An 8,406-nucleotide genomic window follows, 5' to 3' on the forward strand; every position below is an offset into this window, starting at 1 on the left:
GTAGACACCTACCTAACACGGCTTTATTTCGAGTATAATATCAAACATAATTCCCTGCAATATTTTAATTAAAATGTATCTCAAACGACACGTTAAGAGCACATACCTATAGAAAAGCAAGATAATTCCCTTCCCGGTAAGCGGGAATTGGACCCATTTATGACAACTTTTACTCATTCTATCAATTGAATTGACCTAATGATCTAAATTCTAACTGACCTAACATATTAGATGATTTTTAACTCATCACTTTGACTATCATCCTTCAAATTAGGTAATTTTTGGCTCATTCCCTTTTACATTTCCTGGAGCCTAGACCTACCAGACCTGTTAATTTAACCAAACCTTCAGATAATGATGAGGTTTGTGCATGTGACAAGAGACAAGAAGTTACCACATAATCTGAACCTTGACATTTTGAAGAAAACTTTTTCCAAAGTTGCAAATTTTCCGCTTCAAACTTTAAATCTCTGTTTATTTCCATGGGACTTTTTAGTACTCAGGCTACTTTACGCCATCCTCTCAGCTCCCTAACTTACCTGAACTTGGGAAGGCTAACTAGAATCCCGCATGACCAATAAACGTTGCCCTGAACTTTAGTATTTTTCCCTGGAAAACATGTTTGTGTCCAAAACGGCCGCCTTTCTCTGGCCCATTCTAATAGGTATTTCTAATCGGCCAGTACGTAGATATCGTACATCGATAAACTTCAAGATTTTTACCATCAGATACTCGGTAGGTAGCCCAACCATTAAGGTAGCCGAACTTGAAATTCGACTTTTCTTTTTCCAACAGGAAACCAGGCTTAACCCGTGAGTACACGCACATAGGGAAAAAATCTCACACGCTCGGCAAAAACGGTAGAACTTGTTCAATATTGGCCCTAACCTATATCGATGAACTTCAAGATTTTTACCATCAGATACTAGGTAGGTAGCCCAACCATTAAGGTAGCCGAACTTGAAATTCGACTTTTCTTTTTCCAACAGGAAACCAGGCTTGAGGCCTTAAATAATTTATGATACAGGATACTATACCTACCTATCTACCTATGTAGGTACAACGATATAGCTCCTGTGGTAAAAAATAATAATAATAATAATAATAATAATAATAATAAAAGAGTGGAGGTATCAATTACAGCATCCAATCCTCACTGCTGTAATTGAAGACTGAAAAATTAGATAATTGGTGGATGTGTCCATTTCACTATCCATTTCTCACTTCTGGAACTAGTGCAACTGAAGAATGAAAACTATAGAAAATTAGTGGATGTCCCAATTTCACCATCCATTTCTCACCCTTCTGGGCCCTCAGGATACATAAATTCCATTATTTTGAGTTCTTTGTGTTGTTCACGACATTTTTGTAGTCATTGCCTCCCCTGCTTTTTTACCTCCCTTCGTTTTCTTCCCGTTCTCTAGGTACACTTCCTGTTCTCTTCCTTTCACCATTTCTCTCTTGTTCTTCTCCCCGACGAGTGCAAGAACAAAAGTGAGAACACATTCACAACATGCAAGCGGGGCCCGTCCCTCCGGGAATTTTTCGATCTTGGGTAAAGAAAATCAGTATTTATGTACCTACCTATTTTTGTGAATCATAGGGCCATATATCTATTACTATTTTTGTGTGCTATACATAAATATGTGGGATGGCGGGCCCTGAAAAGCCCGTAGGATTCCTTTTCTGGCGTGAAATGTACCCTAGACGTGCACGGTGCACGCTTGTGGTACATTATTAACCAACAACATTTCAAGCGAAGGAGATAAAAAAAAGCTGAAAGTTGGAAATTAGAACAAAAGTTTTCTGATGTGATTCTTATCACGAGACAAAGGACGTGACTGAAAATCATTTTTCAAATTCCGAAATATCCTCCCCTTTCTCTTAACCTTAGCAAACTTCGTCCCTCGTAGATTTCAATCTTCCGTTCGACCTTCCCTAATCTTTTCCTTTACCTTAGCAAACTTCGTCCCTCGTACATTTCAATCTTCCGTTCGACCTTCCCTAATCTTTTTTCAGTTTCCCTCGTGTAGATATTTATCTTGGCCTAATATTTTCATTATTGCCTCCACATTCTTCGGAGCAAAATTTATGTTAGTGATGAAATAATATGGTACAAAAAACCAAGCCGCTTTTATCATTTTCAAATTAACGATGTATAATTTGCCTACCTCCTTCCTGCTGTGTGATTTATTAACGTTTTCTTGTGTATTTACCAAGGCCTAGATAGCTACGTACTGCTATGACGTATAAGAATGCATAGATGGTTAGATGGGCAAATTTTAGAAGGAATTGAAGTAGAAGCAGGAATAATTTATTACGTATCAGGATCTTAAACTGCTATGGGCCAACTCGGTAAAGGAAAAACACTGGCATGGATAGAACGATAATAGAGATGACAATATTTTTATTAATTTGTTCGGTCGTGGGGTGTTCGAGATGTTCAGATGATGAGAGCTGAACATAACTCGAAGAATTCAGGAAACGATGAGACTCAAAAAACCCTTTTTTATCGCACAAGTGACAGCTATTGATAAGCTGAGAAAGTTATTAATAGTCCTTGAACTTGGGAATTTGAGCTCATGGCTTGTGACAGATTTGTAACTTGGTCAAAGTCAATTAATTATTCCAGTTTTATTTATTAGGAAACGATGAGACTCAAAAAACCCTTTTTTATCGCACAAGTGACAGCTATTGATAAGCTGAGAAAGTTATTAATAGGTAGTCCTTGAACTTGGGAATTTGAGCTCATGGCTTGTGACAGATTTGTAACTTGGTCAAAGTCAATTAATTATTCCAGTTTTATTTACAGGCAAGTTACAGATAATGACAGCAAAGGTCAGACTGAGAGACATCTATGTATAGACATACGGCGAGCTATACCTATTAGGACATTGCTAGGACGCTAGGTCTATTTTAGTCTGGGATGATCTTTTCAGTACCCATGTCACACAGTGGTGTGTAAATGACACTTGGGTCAGATCATACTGTGTCTGTACGAGTACTACGAGTGTCTCGTATATGTAGGTATTAGGATCGTATCTTTTGAAAGTGTAATAGTAAATTTATAATTAGAGGACGAGCCCTTTTTACAAATCACGAAATTTCACAAAAATAATAGGTTCATGAAAGGCAATGGTTAAAAAAAAAAAAACGTCATTACAACATACAACAACAAGAAGTAGTGTATGTAGCATTGTAGCATGTACCATGTAGCTAAGTTAACTTTGGAGAGATGATTTTTGTTCAACCTATTTAAGTTTTTTCCCAAGTTTTCAATAGTAGATAATAAATATGTATATTTTGTGTTCCAGGTGTATCAGCGAAAAATCGTCCATCGCCAATTGTTGACTGTCCATTATTCCAGAACTCAAAAACAGTCCGAATCTCCGAATGAATCCTAGAGGACCGAACAAGCCAAGCAGATTCTTAAAAAGGAGCGAAGAAAAAAACTGTAGCAAAGTTTTCAAGTTCAATGAAACCTGAACTTGGTTCCAAGCTTAAGGTCAAGTTTGGTTCAGGTATTTAAAGTCAAGTGCTCTGAGTGGTTCGATTATCATTGTCTACTGAACAATCCAACCAAGTTGTGCTTTACAATTGTTTTAACAAACCCTACAACTCTTCAACCATCATCATGTACAAGCTGGTAAGTCTCTTGGATTTTTGTAAATTCGTCTTTTAATTTTTTTTTCAAAGCCTTAATTTGATTTAACTCCTCCACGAAAGAAAAAGCAGAAACCGGGTAGAGAGAGAGAAAAAAATAATAATAATAAAAAAATACCCAAGTGAATTTTTCTCATGGCATAGGAAGGGCATTTCTTAGAACTAAACAACGTCAGTACCTTGTTTGACTGCTTTCCATAGGAGTTAGTGCTATCTAAAATTATAAAAATACACATTTCTAATCAACTCCCTACGGTCCATTATGCTGAACAAATTTCAATGAAACTTACCTTAACATCAGAAATCTTAACAAGATTACTTCTATTTTTAGATTTACCTCCTTTGATAGGAAAGTTTAGTTAATATTTTTCCCGTAACGGCATGACAATTAAATATGAGCAGTTTATCTTACTAGATATACAAATAGACAGCAAACGTCATACAAACTGCACTAATTATTCTTCTCTATCTCATGTCAGTTGAGGAAAAAAATGTGAAACAATGTTTTGCAAAGATATCTGAACTTGATCTATATTTTCCGACATTGTAGCATTGTAATTGTACACAGTCTTGGCAGCTTCTTAGTCTTGAAAATCTTTGTTTGGATCTAGAATAACGTGTCAAAGTTTAAAATAAAAATAAAGTCGAGAGGAAAAGAGAATGGAATTCCCATTCTCAGGAAATCTAATGTAGGACAAACAAAACCAGGGTTGATGTTATGAGGTAATAAATCCATATCCTAGATACAGTTATATCACTCTAATCAACAATCTAATTGATCATAAAATAACACTCTTCTTCTTTTTCTTCGCCTTTTCCCGTGTACAGACGGGGTCGGCGTTTTTCGTCAGCCTCTCAATCAGCCCAAACTAGAGTAATTGCTTTGGGCTGACATTTGGTTTTGGCTACAAACAAATAACACTAACATTTATTATTCCACCATTATTTCGTGATATTGACATCTCCACTATTTAAAACGAGAGTACAATACACTGTATTATGTTGCTTTGGGCTGACATTTGATTTTGCTACAAACAAAATAACACTAACATTTATTATTCCACCATTATTTCGTGATATTGACATCTCCACTATTTAAAACGAGAGTACAATACACTGTATTATATCGGTGCTAATAACATCTCCACAAGAAGTGGTGAAGGTGGCATCTCCACTAAAAGTACTACAATTGACATCTTCTTTTTCCTTAAAATTATGGTACAATTAACATCTCCACCAACTCTTTCAACCTTTCATTTGACTTTTTCTTTATTATTATTATATCCACTAAAAGTACTGCAATTGACATCTCCACTAGACATCTTCTTTTTCCTTAAAATTATGGTACAATTAACATCTCCACCAACTCTTTCAACCTTTCATTTGACTTTTTCTTTATTATTATTTTTTTTTTTATCTCATACCTCATTAATCTCTCATTTCTTGATCCCAAAATTTCCTTTTCTTTCTTCAATCCTGACCAAGCGCCTGACGAGAGTAAGGTTACCTTTCCTGCCATGAGCTTCACTCTTTCTCTTTCTCTATCTCTATCTCTATCTCTCTCTCTCTCTCTCTCTCTCTCTCTCTCTCTCTCTTTCCCTTCCTCTCTCTCTCTCTCGCGTGGGATAGAGAGATGTTAAATATTTTATACACACAGAATACACAGCGTTGCCTCGGTATAATAATTGTACAGAAACGTACAGGGAGGGAGCAACTTATTATGTACAGTGAATTTTCCAAAGTACAGGGTGTTCAGAGTTTTCTGAGAATTCAGTAGTCTCTAGGCTCTCAAGGTAACAATTAGACAGAATTAAACATAAAAGAACCGTCCTTATAGCTATTCCCCTTATGAATGGTTCTTTTCTCCTTAATGCTGTCCAATTAGGCAACGTTAATGCTTTAGGTATGTCTAACCAACTTAACCCTTAAGGGCTATCAGTGCTATCACTATGACTGGATCATAACTCGCGCCCTCCTGTTTACCAGGAGTCTAGGAGGGTGCTATACATTTTTTTTTTTTTTATTTTTTTTTTTTTTTTTTTTTTACGTAGTCTTTCTGTCTAGCCTTCTTTCTCAGGGTGTTATGCCAAAGTGGTCAGATATGATAATCAGTGAGGGAATATGGACCGGACCCTGTGGAACATGCTATAGAATTTTGGCACCATAACATCTTTTAATGCTACCATAATTATTTCCTTTAATGGTAGGTACCATAAAATCCATAGATAACTGTGTAATTTTCTGTTATATGAAAATTGGACACTTTTCCATCATGTGTGACTACTTCTCTACATACTGTGTTATAAGCTCACGCATAGACTAAAATTCTGCTCGCAAGCTTCCAAGTCCGGACACCCTGTATTAATAACATAATTACTATTCGAAAGTTTCTCGGAAAACACAAGCTAGGAATGTCTTTCATGTTGGATACGAGGAAGAGGGACAGAGATATGTTTTTGGTAGGTCACGGGAGAGAGAAAGAAACAGGAGATGGGAAAGGGGTTACAAAAGGAAAATTCCATGTTAATATTATTATCACTTTGTTAAATACAAAGGAGAAATGCCTTTTTACTTTCATCGCCTTACCTTGAACGGGGTTTTTTTCCCCTCTCTTTAGACGAGAGTTCAAAAAAGGCATTTAGTTCTTCCTCCTCCTTCTCATTTTTGCTGGAATATTCTGGATATTTTTCAATTATGTACTTTCTTTGTACGGGTACGGTACTCCTACCTCTTCTACTTGTTCTTTGTATGGAAATGGGGAATTTTTACACTGAAGCCTTTTTGTCTCTGCAAGTTTCACTAACCTGTCTTGAATATTGGAACCAATCCCATCCATTTCCCATTACTTTCTCTGCAAGTAGAATCAGGATGTAATATACATATTATCTTCGCTAATATACCTACTCGTGTTGAAATGGGTGCTCTTGTCTCAGAGGGGGTGATTTTATCTCAGACTGAGGGATTTCGCATCAAAATGAGAGGTTTTGTCTCAAAGTGAGTGTTACTAATTACAGTGATTACTCAGTTCTTTCATCTAATGGATTTACGTATGTACCTACTACCTACGTACTTTAGTAATGGACATCTATAGCTCACTATTATTTCTTATAGACCGTTGATACGATAACAAAGTACCTAATAATTACCCGTGGAAAAAATTAAATCAGTTAGTCGAAAATTTCATTTCCAATGCGGGGAGGGTAGGGGAAACCGACATCTATATTATTTCCCATTATTTTATGACTATGACAGCAAAAGTGTCATAAAAGCACCCAGAAGATTAATGAAATAAAAAACGAGATAAAAAAATAATAACAGCAGACAGCCCAAAGTTGTAAAAGTGGCATATAGGGTGGACCATTAACAATAAAGGAATTCCAATTGTCTTAGCATACTTACAATTCTTGTCCAAAACTCGTCCTCCCTTTAATACATCTCGAATCTCGATAAATTTTTTGACTTGACTTGGACTTAAACTAGGCTTGCAAAATATCCAAAATGTCGATTCGGGACGCGAATCCGCGAACATAATTGCCAAATCCGCGAACATAATCGCAAAATCCGCAATAATAACAGCAGACAGCCCAAAGTTGTAAAATTGGCATATAGGGTGGACCATTAGCAATAAAGGAATTCCAATTGTCTTAGCATACTTACAATTCTTGTCCAAATCTCGTCCTCCCTTTAATACATCTCGAATCTCGATAAATTTTTTGACTTGACTTGGACTTGAACCATTAACTTCCAGATCCGGACTCCGTGCTAACCACTACCTATTCTACTCAAGTTGGTTAACTCTTATAATTGAATTGAGGTTCTTAATTAATTGATATCTATTCCTTACCTTGTTTGGAGAATATCAAATAATTTTTCCCCGATACATCCCTTCGGTGCAAATTAATTGTAGTTTTGTTGGTGGATTTTGTTATACAGTTCCTCTGAGATGCAGTAGGTAACTGTTCTCGATTTATCTGTCCAATAATCGACATGTTTTGTAGAAACACAAATCTCCTATGACCACCCAGTACAGAGTGAACCATTAACTTCCAAATCCGGACTCCACCGTGCTAACCACTACCTATTCTACTCAAGTTGGTTAACTCTAATAAATGAATTGAGGTTCTTAATTAATTGATATCTATTCCTTACCTTGTTTGGGGAATATCAAATAATTTTTCCCCGATACATCCCTTCTTTGCAAATTAATTGTAGTTTTGTTGGTGGATTTTGTTATACAGTTCCTCTGAGACGCAGTAGGTAACTGTTCTCGATTTATCTGTCCAATAATCGACATGTTTTGTAGAAACACAAATCTCCTATGACCACCCAGTACAGAGTGTTTCTGCTTACTATTGGCAAAAAAAAAAAAAAAAATGCTTTATGTTCGCCATTCAGCGAATCCACATAAAAAATTATCCGTCAATGATTTCCACTTTTTCCTTCGTAATGAAATTTATTAAATCTTAAATGTTTTGATTTTTCTCTGTGGAAAAGACCGTCAATGATTTCCACTTTTTCCTTCGTAATGAAATTTATTAAATCTTAAATGTTTTGATTTTTCTCTGTGGAAAAGAAATGGTCGATTTTCCGATTCTTACATTTCATTTTCTCTCTTCCTCCCATTCTTTCTCGCTCGCTTTTATTTTATATCTTCGCCTTTTCTTCATAGTTTCTCTTCCTCTCGCCCTCCACTTTGCTTTTTCCTGAATTTGTTTTCTCTCTCTTCCTTTTTCTCTTGATTTA

This window comes from Diaphorina citri, unplaced genomic scaffold, assembly GCF_000475195.1.
Source record: "Diaphorina citri unplaced genomic scaffold, Diaci psyllid genome assembly version 1.1 scaffold129, whole genome shotgun sequence".
Classification (NCBI taxonomy): domain Eukaryota; kingdom Metazoa; phylum Arthropoda; class Insecta; order Hemiptera; family Psyllidae; genus Diaphorina; species Diaphorina citri.